Source organism: Colius striatus, chromosome 5 (genome assembly GCF_028858725.1).
Source record: "Colius striatus isolate bColStr4 chromosome 5, bColStr4.1.hap1, whole genome shotgun sequence".
Classification (NCBI taxonomy): domain Eukaryota; kingdom Metazoa; phylum Chordata; class Aves; order Coliiformes; family Coliidae; genus Colius; species Colius striatus.
In genome coordinates, this window is record NC_084763.1 from 419,202 (window position 1) to 434,472 (window position 15,271).

Genomic DNA, 15,271 nt, shown 5'->3' on the forward strand with positions numbered 1-15,271 from the left:
CTCCCAGAGCAAAAAAAGTCAAGCTCAAAGAATTCATCTGGCTCTTTCAGATTAATATGATACTCTCCTGAATACACACACCCTCCTTTTCTCTTTGAAAGACTATGTTCTCCCCACTCCATCCCCAGACACACATGCACATAGCTTAGGGACAATTTTATCCCCATTGTCATCAAAAAGATTCACTGCAGGTTGAGGCTGAAAATGGCATCTGGATCGCACGGAGACATAACTGTCCTTTCCAAATGCTATAGATTTGCTTTATAGACAGGAAAAAGTGAATGTGATAAGCTTAAAGATATTAGGAAGACTAAATATACCCATTATGACAAATAGTTCTTCTTGACAAGTAGTTCTTCTAGTATTTCCAGGACACTGTTCACATTTGAGCTGCCACTGCTCAACTGTGTTTTACACAATGCCTTAGATGCCAAAAGGTCATCTGTGATATCAAACTCTGCTACATCTTCCTCTTAGGCAAGCTGAAAGCTACCATTATTTGGAGAGGGTCTGAAAAGAAGGGCCTATTAGCATAAACAGCCCAGTGTCAGTCCTACAGAACTGCCAAAATTCCCATTTTTGCCAAGTGTTACAGGCAGGAAACCTAGTACCTGATGGGGTTAGTGAGAGCTGCAAGAGTCACATTACCACAGCCAATTCTCACTATATCACAGAGCTGGCCAGATGAAGGAGGAAGCACTGCTGGGGGTTTACAAGCACATCTATCCTGCTGTCATCCACATTACGTCCATTAGCTCCACTACAGTGAAGAGTGTATTATTTGGGAAACTGCCATGTACAGAATGACGTGGCTCATTGACAAGCAGCATCAGTTGCTCCAACAACTCCTGAAGCAACAGGAGTTGTGCCAGGCAGCGTTAAAGGGAAGGAAGTGATGGACTGGGAACAAGGGCTTTACTTTCAAATTCCACCTGCCAAATTCATCCTTGGGCTTTGAAGTTTTCTCCTTTCATTACCACTCACAAATTTGCCCCTGTCGCCTTTGCAGAGAGGCTTTACACAGAATCAGGTAAAAGGGAGCTGAGACACCAACCATTCCAGCTGCCATTTGGATCTTGGAAATGTCAAAAGCTCCCTGAATCACCACAGGCCTCTGGGGAAAATACAGACAAACGGCTTAGTTTTCCCACAGAGCTGGGCACCATCTCTTTTCAGACTGGGATGACATGCAAGTAACTTTGAGAAGCAGCATAAACTGCTCAGGTACCGCAGTCACATAGGACGTAACAGATGGAAAGGAAGGTTAATTCCTTTGTGCATGAACATACTTGCAATGTCAGCAGTAATCCTGTTTCACTACACTTGCAAAAGCAAGCCAGCAATACAGGAGAAGGTACTCAGAGGACTGGTTTCTAATGTTATCTCACACTTTTGGAAGTAATGCTACATATATGAACATCAGAATCAGCAGAAGAAAAAGTCAGGTTTTTTCTTCAGTGAGCTAGAGTGACTCTCTCTCCTCTTTGAAAAGTTCAGGTCCTTTAGTTAGGAAACAAGTTTGTATATAACTATTAATGATTAATCAATAAACTTGTTGCAATAACATTAGTAACTAACAAAATATAGCACACCTTTAAAAAAAATTTAACTACAAACAATGAAGAGAAGTACAAAAAGCATCTTCATCACCTGGTTCATACCTTACAGCCAAATACTGTGCTATTCTTCAGAGTATCTTGCTGAAGTCTGTATCTGTAAAGCTCACCTGTCATTGCCCCCCTCAATGTATTCGTAATGAATAAATTACCTTAAAAATTCAATCTTGCTCTCTAGCAAGAGACAAATAACTAAAAGAGCCAAAACACCATCAAAGAATGCTCCTTTTACTCCTCAAATGCAGAACAGTCTGGGTGAAACAACACATAATTCAGGTCAGCCAATTCAGCACAAAGGCATAACAACATACATGGATTCTGAGGCCCCAAAGAGATCGCAACTGCAGCATTTCCCAGGGACTCTATATTCAAAGACCTATGAAGGATGAAAATATCACCCTGAAAATGCTCTTCCCTTTCTTCTCTAGGCCTTTTCACACTACTTTCCAGTGGTCAGGCCACAGCAGGCACCACCATGCAGATGACACCTGAGAACCTGGAGCTGCTTTGCAAGAGGCACAAACAATGATCGCCTCCAAAAATAAGATGAATCCCAATGAGGCTGCCAAACTCTCTGTGCATCATCTGACACTTCAAGCTATGTAAACTGATAACAACATCATCATGAGTCTGTAACATCAAGAACATGCAACAGCAAAGACTGTTTTGCTCGAATTTCAGCCCAGTGTTCTGTTAGTCACCACGTTTTCTAAAAACAAAACCTACTCCAGAAAATCTTTTACAAGGAAGAAAAGCTATTGCTCACGTTCCATAACATCTCAGCCTGACTCTATTTTCTACTAAGCAGAATAATTGTTTTCAGAAAATCTCACACCTTCAGGGAACACGGTTTCACTTAAAAGCACACAGATAAGGCACTAACTAGCTCAATTAGATGTTTGTATCAAGTGTTCATTCATTAAACCAGGGATGACAAGGTGCTTTCCCCTTCTGAAATGAGCACAGCCATTAAAAAACAATTCCCAAAGACGCTTCTGATTATTTATCAGTTCCTTCTGGCAACACAGTTCTGTAACCACACAACTGACTATGTTGATACTATTATCTTAAACCAGGCTATGAAACAAATTCCAGGCCTGGTTTTCCCCAGAAGTTGTGTTCTGTACTTGAAGATTCCAGATGCCATAGTTGAACACTGTCACTCTTTTCCCGGTTGGCTCCCAGATTTTCTTCCTTGGAGAGCAGTACACTGTGTATCTCCTGCAGGCCATAATCAAAGGTGCCTCCGGACCTAGTCTCTAGCTTTCAGGAAAAGTTATCTTGTTGTCACACTTTGTGCCCCTAACATACTAAAAGAACAGCTATTGTCTCTTCAGGACAGAGGGAGCATCTGCATTTCAAAACAAACCTGAGAGTAACAGCATGCACACACACACAGGAGACTAGCAAAATGTTTAAGTTACCTAGAAATAAAATAAGTCAAACCTGACTTTTTGAAAATTACTGTTTTCTTCAAAGCACCTTTGCACAACAGAGAAAGCAGGTATCTAACAAAAGAAACACAGCAAAAGCCAAAAGGTTTCAGCATGCTACTCTCATGCTCCATGGGGGATGGAATTCTAGCTGGCTTCTGGCATAACTCCTCCAGAGATCAGTTTCTTGAGAGAGAACTACAAATCCCATGCTGCGCTTCATCAACTTTAACACTAAAACCATTGTGCTTTGGGAAGGCCACTACTTATGGCAAGTGCTGAACTTTTCTGTGAGAGAAAACAATTAGAGTAGTAAAAATCACAAACTAAGCACATCCCACAAAGCACCACAGGAGTAAACCCAAAAACACTAGGTTCAAAATGCAAAAGCTTAATTTAAGCCTCAAAAGGCAGGAACTCTAGGAAAGAAAATTAAGTTTCCAGACAGAGTTAAATCTATTTCTTCCCTTGCCCCATCATCATTAGGCATCTTGAAAGATAAATGTAATTTAATACAGACGGACAAATCTAACATAAGATTTAAGGCTACAGAGTTGGGTGTGCTTGTGTGCAGCAGACAAGCAAAGGAGGGGCAAGATTACCCCAAAATATTTTCAGTAACCACGGTATACAAGACAGAAAAAAGTAACACAAGTGAAGGAACAATGGCATCCATAAAACCACTGCAGAACCTGAAAAGCTCTCCAAATAAAGCAGAACAGCTGGATTCAAGCTGCAGCAAGGCCACTGCTGAGTATCTGCTGAAAGGGGACACCTGCAAGGTTACAGAAAGCACGAAACATGGAGCTCTCTTTTGAGCACATCTGTAGACATATTGTCAGTCACTTCTTTCCAGAGCCATAACTTACAAGAGTGTATGAGACCTGTCAAAACATCCTTGCCATATTCTACCTACAGAATGAAGAAGCATTTCTGAAACAGGTATTCTGCTGACATCTGAAAAATATACTTTTGCTTTTAACAAACAATAATCAAAGAGCAAGAGTGGCTGTGACAGAACAGCAGGTTCCTAGACACTTATAAACTTACGGCTCAAAAAAAAAACCAAACCAGCATTTGGATTAGATGGGAGAAAGTGGAAAGAAATTGACTAACAACCTCGGTGGTTTGACTGAAAAGTACTAGTCTAAACATATATTACTTTAAATCCAGTCTACTACTAAAAAATACATCCTCCCTCAGAGTTTGACCTTAAACATCCTAACCTGTTGAAATTGTTGCTGCAAATGCCAGGTTTCCCAGGCACTGCAGGAACAGGTCATAAATTGTACTCAACTCTTCATCTCCCAAATAAAGTCTGTCTCAATTGAAAACAAAAATAATTCTGAAGGTTGAGAAGCGCTGATAGCTGCAAGAATAAATGAATGACTGCAAAAAAAGATGGTGCACCTCAGGAAAGGTTTGTTTTTAATTAGTGAGATACCTTGTGTTCATAAGGAAGCGAGAGGTTTTTCAAACACAAATTGATTGCATACTAAAATCAACAGCAATGAATTTAACCATAGGCCTAGTCAGATTCCAGGCTCTCACTTCTTGACCATAGCAACAGGCTCTGTGTTTATGAACTGAAATGAGATAACAATTCCTTCATTAAACCCAAAGGGAACAGTTTGTTACTGAAATCCAGGCAGATGAAGTTTCTTTGCATATATCTAAAACAAATTCTTTAAAAGGCAAGTTACCCATAACCTGGCAAAAGTACAACGTCAATGATTCATCAAACACTACATTTGGATCACAAACACTATAGAAAGGATCAGATACACCAAGTAAACAAAGCCTAACACATATGCTCAGGAAGTCGCATGTTCCCACACGTACAGATAATCTCTGCTCTCGCAGTTACTATTTTCAGGACACTGACTGCTAGGAAAGTCTCTATTGAGCCACTATCACTTATTAATCATTAAAGCTAGACAAGGCAAAAGCTCGGATGCACATGAGTTGTGTTTCCATGACTAATACTCTACCATTTGGGGAAACTCATAAAGGGCTGTGGCCCACAGGTCACTAGTCCAGGAGGGCAGGAAAGGAGGAAGCAGAGCCTGACACTGCTAGAGCTAGCTGTCGCAAACCACCCATTTCCAGAAGAAAACTCTGACAAATCAATCTGTTGGCTTGTGGTTGGTCTCCAGCAGCCAGAGATGCCTGGCCAGAGCACTTCTCAGCCTCTCCAGGTGCGGCAGTCCCACGAGAGCCTCGCGGGCAGGGGAGAGCCTGCACACACAGCCTGCAACACGGGAACCTGACAGACCTCCGGGGCCAGAACACTCTCCTCTCATGCTGAAAGCTCTCTCTTCTTTGCTTCTACACTGCAGATGAGCACCCCAAACACAGCACCAAAGTATGTCACCTCCTGGCTTCACAAACAGTGCATTACTTACCACAATGGTCTAGTCTCAGATCCCAAACTCAACTTTTTCCCCTCCCTCCTTCCTTCCTTCCTAGTGATGCTCTCAGTTTGCTCTCAATTCCCCCCATCCTCCCAACTACTAACTTTTCTCGCCAAAGTCAACAAGTCCTCTCCACTGGCCACTACAAACCAGCTGCTGCCCTGAAACAGGAGGGCTTGGGCCAGCCAGCACATAGGACCAGGCTACTGACACCACAGCTGCCAGAGGCCAGGAGGAAGAGGAGGCTGCTGCACCTGCAAGGACAAGAAGCCTCAGCAGCAACCCAGCCCTCACCAGCAGGCTGGAAAGAAGTGTGGAACACAGTACACAGCTCCTGGCCCCCTCCTCATCCCCTCCTGAGAAAAGGTGGTGAGCCAGATGGAAGCATCCCCCGGCCCACTTCCAACTGCAGCCACCTGTTGAATCACTAAAACAGAGATACAGAAATCCGAGGGCAGAAAGGAAAGCATCAAAATACATTAATTGGGATGAATGTGGGTGATCAGGGCACAAGTGTCCTAACTTGGCAATCCGGAAGCCTTCCAAAACCTGAAGTTTTCAGTCAAGATATCTTCATGCTGAAAAGATAACATGCAGTGGGCTTTTTTTTAACTGGTGCAAAGAAACACCGCCAAGAAAATATTTCTGCAGAGACCCTCCTATCCAACACAACATCATGGAAATGTCAATAGCCCTCAACAAATTACACACTAATGTGCAATTATTTTTTTCACCTTATCTTCTCAAATGAATTTCAGTAGCATTAGCTGCAGAAAATGGGAAAGTACAGAAAGACCCACAGAAGACGGAAGCCAATCCACTTGAACTAAAAAGACAGCTGTAAATAACACTTCTCCTGACCAGTGGGAACGTGCTTACAAAATATAGAGCCTGAGAAGCACAGGTGAGGGACAAGAGACAGGATTACACGTTGGATGTTTTATATATAGCCTAACTATTTTCTTCAACACAAGGAAGAACTACAAACTAATTTACATTGCAGGATTCCACAGTCTATCCAAACAAAATCAACCTCCTTCAAGAACAAAAATCAGAGAATCATAGATTTTTAATTGACAGTAAAAACATATGTCTGCAGGTTACAGCCACCATCACTCACTCTTTCACTCTGTCCAGAGACATGCAGCTTTCAACAAACTGGGAGGAAAAAAAGATGACCTCAACTCTACATTTTTTTAATTGTTTCTGTGGTTAAGGCTTAAAAGATATGCCACCACCTTTGTCTTTCAGTAAACCAATGCAAGATCAATAGATTAAATTAAAAAGCTAAGCTCTAGAAGCGCCTCCTGAATATGTAAACCTAACAGACTGCTAGAATGCATCACCATTCTCTTCCTCATTCCCCAAAATCACAAGTAAACACATTCCTAAATGGATTAACATCCTCCTTCTGCCATCCCCAGAGCTAAGAGAGGGTCTGTGTAGCTTAAGGAACTACAAAGCCGTAACAGCATCATCCCTTCCTTGGCTGCTTAACTTCATCTGATCCCTTCCTTCAGAGATGCAGGGGGAGCAGGCTGCATCCCCACACCTGTCCAAGAGATTACTGCAAATCAATGTCACCTTGTGCCTCAAGCAATTCATTATCTCCATTCTGTTACCACACAGGTCTGTACCCGCAAGGTAATTAGACAGTAGCATGGGCAGGGGGGAAGAAAAAAAACCCACACCACAAAAGAAAACTAAAAAGGGAAGGGGAACAGTTCTACGCCGCCTGAGAAGCAAGGCAAGACTCATTCCCTATCACTGGCAGATCACTACAACAGACCCTGCAGGCTATGGAAATTCTGCCTGAATACATCAAGCATACAACAGCTATACCCCCTTCCTGAACCTAGGAAGTTCCCAGTGTGCAAGTGCAATTGTACTCTTAAACTACACCAAGAAAAAAACCCCAAAAACCACCAAAACGCCGAAATCCACACAAGTTAAAAAGCACCGCTATGTGGTGAAATGCATTCGTATAGGACACTGCTAAATTAAGTGGGGAAAAAAGGGAGAGGAGGCACGAGGTGCATTACCCATTGCAGACTCTCCCACACGGCCATAAAGATAGCTTAAACATGTGAAAACCTCCTCATTCTCTCATCTATCAGACACAGCTTATTATGTTTATTCTACCATTCCAAGCATTGCACTAGAGGATAAACTTTAAAAGCCAAAAAGATTACAACAAAGTGTGCTCCCGCCAGGGTGACTGGAGTGTTGCAAGGAGCTGCGCAAGCAGATTGCTCCATCCCCAGGTGTGAAACACCATCTCTTTCAAGGCAACTTTTCTGAAATTCAGTTTTCATTCATTGTCAAATGGCAGGCCTCACTTTGGAGACACTGGCCTGCCAAAACTTTAACAGCTATGATGTTTCCAGCACTCTTGCTTCCCCCCCCATTACCCTCTACACCTCACTAAAATAACTTGCAGATAAACACCTGCAAATACTTAGATGCAAATCCCCAATTCAGGCCTGCTGTGTAAGAAACAATTAAGCAGAGATTGAACCATCCTCCAGAGTTCAGTCACCTGTCTTGCTTCTCACCTTTCAGCCACAAAGGTACCAGGGCCAGCAGAAACAAACAAACAAAAAAAGCCAACGAGAAACACAAACAGATAAAACAAAAACCACCAACCAAACCACACACACAATGGCCTCAAGTTCCACCAAAGGAGGTTTAGGCTGGAGCTGAGGCAGAACTGTTTCCCTGAGAGGGTTGTCAGCCCCTGTGCCAGGCTGCCCAGGGAGCTGGGGGAGTGCCCAGCCCTGGAGCTGAGGGCCAGGGGTTAGTGGTGGGCTTGGCGTGGTGAGGGCTGGGGTGATTATTCAACTAGCATCCAGCAAAACACCACTAGAAAGTCTCACTAGGGATAAAATAGAATTCTAAGCCCTAAAAGTAAAAGCCTAAGAGTAACCACTATGCTTCTTGCAGTACATGTTGAGTGACTTGGAGACTCGTTTCCCTGTATTGCAAATGCCTGACCACATTTGATTTCCCTTCATTACACCTATCCTGCAATTTTAGCACTGCCCACTATTTGGGTTACTACCTCTGTTTTGTTTCTGTTAAAGAGTATGTTTAGGAGACACACAAGCAATTACACTAATTATGTTGTTCTCAAATAAGCATCCCTGCTCTCTCCAAACACTGCCTCATTTTCCATATTTTGGTCGTTTCCACCAGAGGAAAGTCAGGCTCTGTCAGCTTTGTCAGACACAAAAGAAACTGTGATCAGTCTCAGTGACACCCTCAATGCTCACGGTCAAAAGAGAGAGGTGCCCTAGAGGTGGGCTCACGTGCCCCCCTGCACACAGCACAGCCAGAGCAAGAACCCACAACAACAATCTTTCCCTGTGTTCCAGCTAAAAATATTTTCTGCATGACCAGGCAACAAGAGTAGGCCAAAGAAGATAATGCCAACAGTAGTAACCTCCCGAAATATCACAGTTGCTCAGTAAAACAAAGTGTGACGTGCAGAAAGGTGCTTTGGATTATGTCAGGGACTGCCAGGAGCACAGACTGGCAAAACCACTTGTGGCCACTGCCTTCTCCCGTGGCACGTAACCGTCTGTGCCGAAATGAACGGGTCTGCTTCAAATCTACTTGTGAAAACTCCCGGCAATGCAGCACTGATGTGTGAGTACCTGCACTTCCATCAGTGTTCCAATAAACATCAGTTATTAGAAGTAATTGATTCAATTACAACGAACAAAAAAGCCCTTTTGGATATATAGGACTTTAAAAAACACTACTTCCAGTACTTTGGAGGTTCTATTTCACAGCTTCAAAGTCATCAAGAACCTCATTAGTTCCAGCAAAAGCCTCACTTGGCCTTCTACGCAATAAACTTAACTGCAGCAGCTCCTTCTAAAAATCAGCCAGCTTAAGACATCTGTAACCAGTCACTGTTGAGCTGTATCCAGAAGTTTCCTATCAAACATCACATAAAACAGCCCCAAACTCTCCTTCCTACAGTTACAGCCCTCGGGGCTCTCGCTCGTTTCACTTCATACCTAGTAAAATGCAATCGCTGCGGTTGCAATCGTCGTGACCAGCACCAGGAGCTTCTCAACACAGTAAAACAGCGCACTGTGTAAGAGCGAAACACCACTTCTAAAAAGAACAAACCAAAATAAAGGTGCACTTCAACCAACTCTTAAGTGCTGTCGCTCCCACACAACCCGAGGCTCGGAAAGGAGACCCTTGGCTGAAGCACAGCCCCTCACTGCTCGGGAGCCCGCCCTGACCCGGTGCGGACCCTCAGTGCTCGGGAGCCAGCCCTGAGCCGGTGCAGACCCTCACTGCTCCGGAGCCAGCCCTGACCCGGTGCAGACCCTCAGTGCTCCGGAGCCAACCCTGACCCGGTGCGGACCCTCAGTGCTCCGGAGCCAACCCTGACCCGGTGCGGACCCTCAGTGCTCCGGAGCCAGCCCTGACCCGGTGCGGACCCTCACTGCTCCGGAGCCAACCCTGACCCGGTGCGGACCCTCACTGCTCCAGAGCCAACCCTGACCCGGTGCAGACCCTCAGTGCTCCGGAGCCAACCCTGACCCGGTGCGGACCCTCACTGCTCCGGAGCCAGCCCTGACCCGGTGCAGACCCTCACTGCTCCGGAGCCAACCCTGACCCGGTGCGGACCCTCAGTGCTCCGGAGCCAACCCTGACCCGGTGCGGACCCTCACTGCTCCGGAGCCAGCCCTGACCCGGTGCGGACCCTCACTGCTCCGGAGCCAACCCTGACCCGGTGCGGACCCTCACTGCTCCAGAGCCAACCCTGACCCGGTGCAGACCCTCAGTGCTCCGGAGCCAGCCCTGACCCGGTGCAGACCCTCAGTGCTCGGGAGCCAGCCCTGAGCCGGTGCGGACCCTCACTGCTCCGGAGCCAGCCCTGACCCGGTGCAGACCCTCAGTGCTCGGGAGCCAGCCCTGACCCGGTGCAGACCCTCACTGCTCCAGAGCCAGCCCTGACCCGGTGCGGACCCTCAGTGCTCGGGAGCCAGCCCTGAGCCGGTGCAGACCCTCACTGCTCGGGAGCCCGCCCTGACCCGAAGCATCGCGGTCGGGCCCGATCAGGCTTTACAGGTCTTTTCCAGCCTCATCAGTTCCACGGCCGCGGGCGCGGTGCCAAACGCGGCTGGTGAGCTGGGCACTTGCCAGGGCACACACGAAAGTCCCCGATCCCCGGCCCTCCGGGAAGCTCGTTTCCCCCAGAAAGCCACCAGCAAACAAGTCGAGACTTTGACCTGTAAGAGAGGCGCCAGCCAACCCGTGCCGAGAGCGAGGGGGTGGGCGGCTTCCCTGGCACATCGGGCGGCTCGAGCCCGGCGGCCCCGCTGCCCGGCCCGTGGGACGGAGCCACCTTCCGAAGGGAGCCGCGCACCGTGCTGCCAAGCTGCCCGCCACGGAGAAACTCAGCCCGGCTAAACACACGCAGGAGCGCCTCCCGGGCCCGCCGCCATCCTGCCCCGCCACCTTTGCCCTCCCCGTAACACCAACCCTTCCACGCTCTCCCTGCGGACGGCGGTCTCGGTCCCGATCCCTCTCGCTGTCCCGGCCCCGGTGAAGGGGGGGCGCTCCGGGCCGCCGCCAGGAACAAGCCCCCTCCGCGGCCCGGGGCGCTGGGGGCGGAGCGCGGCCCCCGCCCGCCGGCCCAGCCCTCCTCCGCCCCGCAGGAACAAAGCCCCGCGCGGCTGGGCGCGCCCCCGCCGGGCCCCGCAGCTACCTCGTGTCGGCCCGGCGGCGCGGCTCGGCAGCAGGAGCAGCGCTCCTCCTCTCCCCGCACAACTCGGTTCGGTTTCCTGCGGTGCCTGGAGCGCCCGGTCGCGGCTGCGGCGCAGGGCTGGGAGGAGGCGCGGCGCGCCGCTCCCGGCCGCCGCGGGGTCAGCCCCGAAGAGGCCGGGGCGCACCGGGCCCGGGGGAGCTGCCGCGGCTCAGCCCAGCCCCGGCTCCCGACGGCCGTAGCTCCGGCGGCCCCGCGCGCCGTGGCGGGGCGGCCCGGCAGCCACGTGCGGCCCGGGAGCGGGCGCTGCGGGGCCCGCGCCGCTCAGCCCGGCAGCGGCCGTGCCGGCACCATCCTCGGGACGGGGAGCCCCACGCACACGTGTTGGTGCGAGGGCAGCTCCGCCTGCGCTGACACCGCCGCTCTGCTCGCCCCCAACGGAGCTCCCTCCGGCGAGCCCGGGCAAGGGCAGAGCTGCTGCCTGGGGTTCCTGCTGGACCCGCAAACCGGGAACGGTCCTCCGGATCGCAATCCCCGTGACACAAAACGGCCCAAGAGCAGGGCAGGGAGGAAACAGACCTACTGCTGTTCTTTTTGCTCAGCGTTTCAGAAAGCAGAGGTCTCACCCCAGGTGCAAGAAATGAGTTTATCTCCTTCACATGGTGAAGGAATTTCATCCCCCAAATTACCCTCAAGCTTAGCTGGAACAGGCATAACCTGAGGTTCATTCCTTGCATTAAAAAACAATAAAAATCAAATACTCACTGAAGCAAAGTGGAATTTGAATTAATACGACTGAGATGCCTAACCAAGATCATGCCGTCAGCTAATAGCTGGGACTCTACCTGAAAGGTGGATGCAACCACTACAGAGGACAGGATCTGAGCATTGCTGTTAGGAGTAGGGCTGCCAGTAAATGAGGTGTCCACACCGACACGAACCTCTTTGTGTCTCGATCCAGAAGCAAGCTCCTGGCAGTGAATCCTGAACAGGAATAGATGCCTTGCTCTGGTACTGTGAGAGGTGAGATTTACAGCCAGCCCAATCTAACACTTTCACACTGGAGAAGTTCCTTAATGTCCGTATCCCATAGGAGGGACCCATGTTAGCAGAGAGCAAGGATGTGAGGAGTCCTCCTCCTCTGGGGAGGAAGGCCACTGGTGAGGGACTGACCTCATCTCCTATTCCCTGCCCCCCTGGTCTACTGAAGGGCAGGGCAAGAGCTATGGGGAGCAGGGAGCTGAGCCCAGGATGAGGGGAGGGGTGCGAGAAGATCCTAGTGGGCTGAACGATGGTGTTCTTCTCATCATGCTGCTCTAGTTTGACTTTCTGTCCGTTCTGTTTCTAGTTGGTAGTGGACTAAACTGACCTTGTTTTTTTCCCCAAGTCAAGTAGTTGCATGTGTTTTGCTCCAGACCATCATTGGCAGTGAGCTGTCCCTGCACTTGTCTCAATCGACAGTGCCCCTAGTCATCTCTTCTCCCATCTCGCGGAGGCCTCTTCCCTCCCACCACAGAAGGTGTGAGAGGGGGTGGGTGAGCAGCTGCACGGTGCTTCATTGCTGGCTGGGCTTGGACCACGACAGTTACCGAGAGAGCACAATATAATAAACACGGAGCGAAGATAAACTATGTCCTAAACGTGCTTCGTGTCCTACTTGGAGAAGACTGGGAAAGCTCCAGCATATTTAGAAGCCAGACATAATCAAAATCCTTTCTTCATCAACACTTCTTAAATCTCCCTTTGTACCAATCAGAGAAAGAGAACGTGTCACAAACCTTTTAGACACATGTACCTCACTATTCTCTCAGACAGTTTCTCCGAAACTTCCTTCTGGTCACAGCCACCTGCATGACCCTGATGTGTGGCTTTTAAATAATACTTTTGTGTCCTTCAGTCAAGCCCAAGGGCTCTGGGAAAGGGGTCAAGCTGTTACTCAGCAGTGCGCAGTAGCAGCCCATCAGCAGCTCCACAGCCCCATAACATGCCACGTTTTCCTCTACAGCCCCATCACATTGATCATGTGGCTACCTGAAAATTCCAACAACAACACGGCCATTGGATTCCAGCTTTCCAACAAAAGCTTCAAAACTTGATCCCCAAGGAAAGAAGACAGAAATTGTTGCATTTGTTTTAAACCAAGCTATCCTGTGATTTAGCACTCTGACATATGATTTTGAAATGCTTGCACTCTGGCAATGCTTCATATACATGCAGATACCAGCTCGCATATAGTTTTACACATAAAGGACACTAGCCAAAGAAGTATTTCTTTATGCACACTACCTGCAATAGAGCAAGTCTCAGTGTCAGGACGACCAGCATGTAGGGTTGCTGCCACATCGGCAGCGCAGCACCGCTGCACATTCTTCACATCTTGTAACACATGGCTTTGACAAACAATATCTTCTTATATGTTTGCACCCCTAATTATCACCTCTGTATTCTGAATTCTTCCCCTCCTCCCTTTTCCTCCTAAGAATGAAGGGAGAGAGAAAACCTGCGTATGTGTTTAAAAGAGCTTTAAACGTATTTGAACCTGCCTAGAAGTGTAGTCAATGATCAAGTTAAACATCCATCTCAGATACACACTTGCTGAATCAAGGAATCTGCTGTGTGGAGAGAGCTGCTAAGCCAACCTGCTAAGCAAAAGAGTCTTGCTTTCTACTTTAATGACACCACAAACACTTTTAACAGTTCCAAAGACTGGGGCAAAAGGAGTGCTGGCAGTGACTCATACCTTTCACTTGGGGGGGTCACCTGCCCCCAGTTCCACATGGTGCCTTATTCCTGCAGAAGCACCAAATCTGAGCATGAGGTAAATGTGCCAGGTAAGTAAAGCTTTTAAATCAGAACCAAGAGGGACTGCTTATTTGGTTATCACTGAGCTCAAACCGACCATCTGCACTTGTCAGCAACCAAGAGCCTGGAGAGGGAGTTAGAATCACAGAATGGTAGCGGTTGGAAGGGACCCTTAGTTACACAGAAAACAGGGCACAGAAAAACGGTTTTCAATCCGTTTCAGCTCATGCTGTTTTGCACAAATCCAAACCAAACCAGTACCCTTTCATGTGCTCAAAATACATACAGTGACATAAGACCATGTTTCTAACCACTCAAAGGACATACACCAGGAGATACACACCATGCTCCTGCTGAGAGCACTTGATGGACACCCCGTTTCCCTTGAGCAAGGCCCTTGACAGTCGGCACAAGCTTCCAGAGCAGCCCACGTAATACAAATGTGTCATCTGACTGCAGCCTCAGCCATCACAAAATAATTGTTTCTTTGGAGCTACTTAGAGCTATGTAACATAAACAGCAGCAGCAGAATGTACAGGGTTTCATGTGTCCCCAGCAGCATCTCTGTATTCTGGCTAGAACAACTAGCACTAAACACTGAGTCCATGCTACAGGCTCACTGTTCTTCTGGCAGCATTTCTTTTGCTGCAATCCCATTTTACCTTCCATGGGTTAAGGCCTCTTCCCAAGGTAACACAGATAGGCAGTAAAGTTCTACCTTCCTGATAGAGTACTTTGTAATGTAAGTTGTACAGTAAGTACTTTATAGGGAAAAAATAAGGTATAAAAAACCCGGCCAGATGGTTATATGAGAGAATATTCAATTCATGGTCCCTGATTTTCTTAAATCTGATCTAAAGCAAAACAACTGGTTCCCTGAGAAAACAGTTCATGGATTACCCTGCTAATACAAAAATAAGATGGTACTGGGTGCCTCGGAGTACTGCCAAAATGTGCAAACTCTACCCCTTCCAGGGGCATTTCTCTGTGTGTCTGCAAGTTAGGCAATTCCTGGAGCCTGCTGCTCTGCTTCAGAGAAGATTGCTAGGAAACTATCTTACTCAGATGATAGCTTAATCTTAACAAAGCACAGCAAGAAACTATTTCAAACCCAGCCTGAACTTCAGACCTTAAAATTATTTCTATAAGCAGGCAGTGAAAAATAAAAACAATAAAAAATCAGTGCCTGCATTTTTTGTGCAGCAGAAAGCAGCAAAGTTCTCCGGTAAGTAGGTTTTGCAGTTTCATTTTCAATAAAACAAATCCTTACAGCTG

General features: G+C 47.7%; 1 protein-coding gene across 6 annotated transcripts in view; it reads right to left on the minus strand.

Moving 5' to 3' along the window:
- Positions 1-15,271, minus strand: part of TNS3 (tensin 3) — a 196,302-nt gene that overhangs the window by 154,033 nt on the left and 26,998 nt on the right. The window contains exon 1 of one of the 6 annotated variants that reach the window (XM_061996998.1): positions 11,198-11,281. The exons of 4 other annotated variants lie outside the window; for them this stretch is intronic. The gene's annotated coding sequence lies outside the window, so the exon portion shown is untranslated. Of the gene's footprint in view, positions 1-10,971; positions 11,103-11,197; positions 11,282-15,271 lie in introns of those variants that run through there. One more of the 6 variants, XM_061996999.1, reaches the window with a different exon arrangement.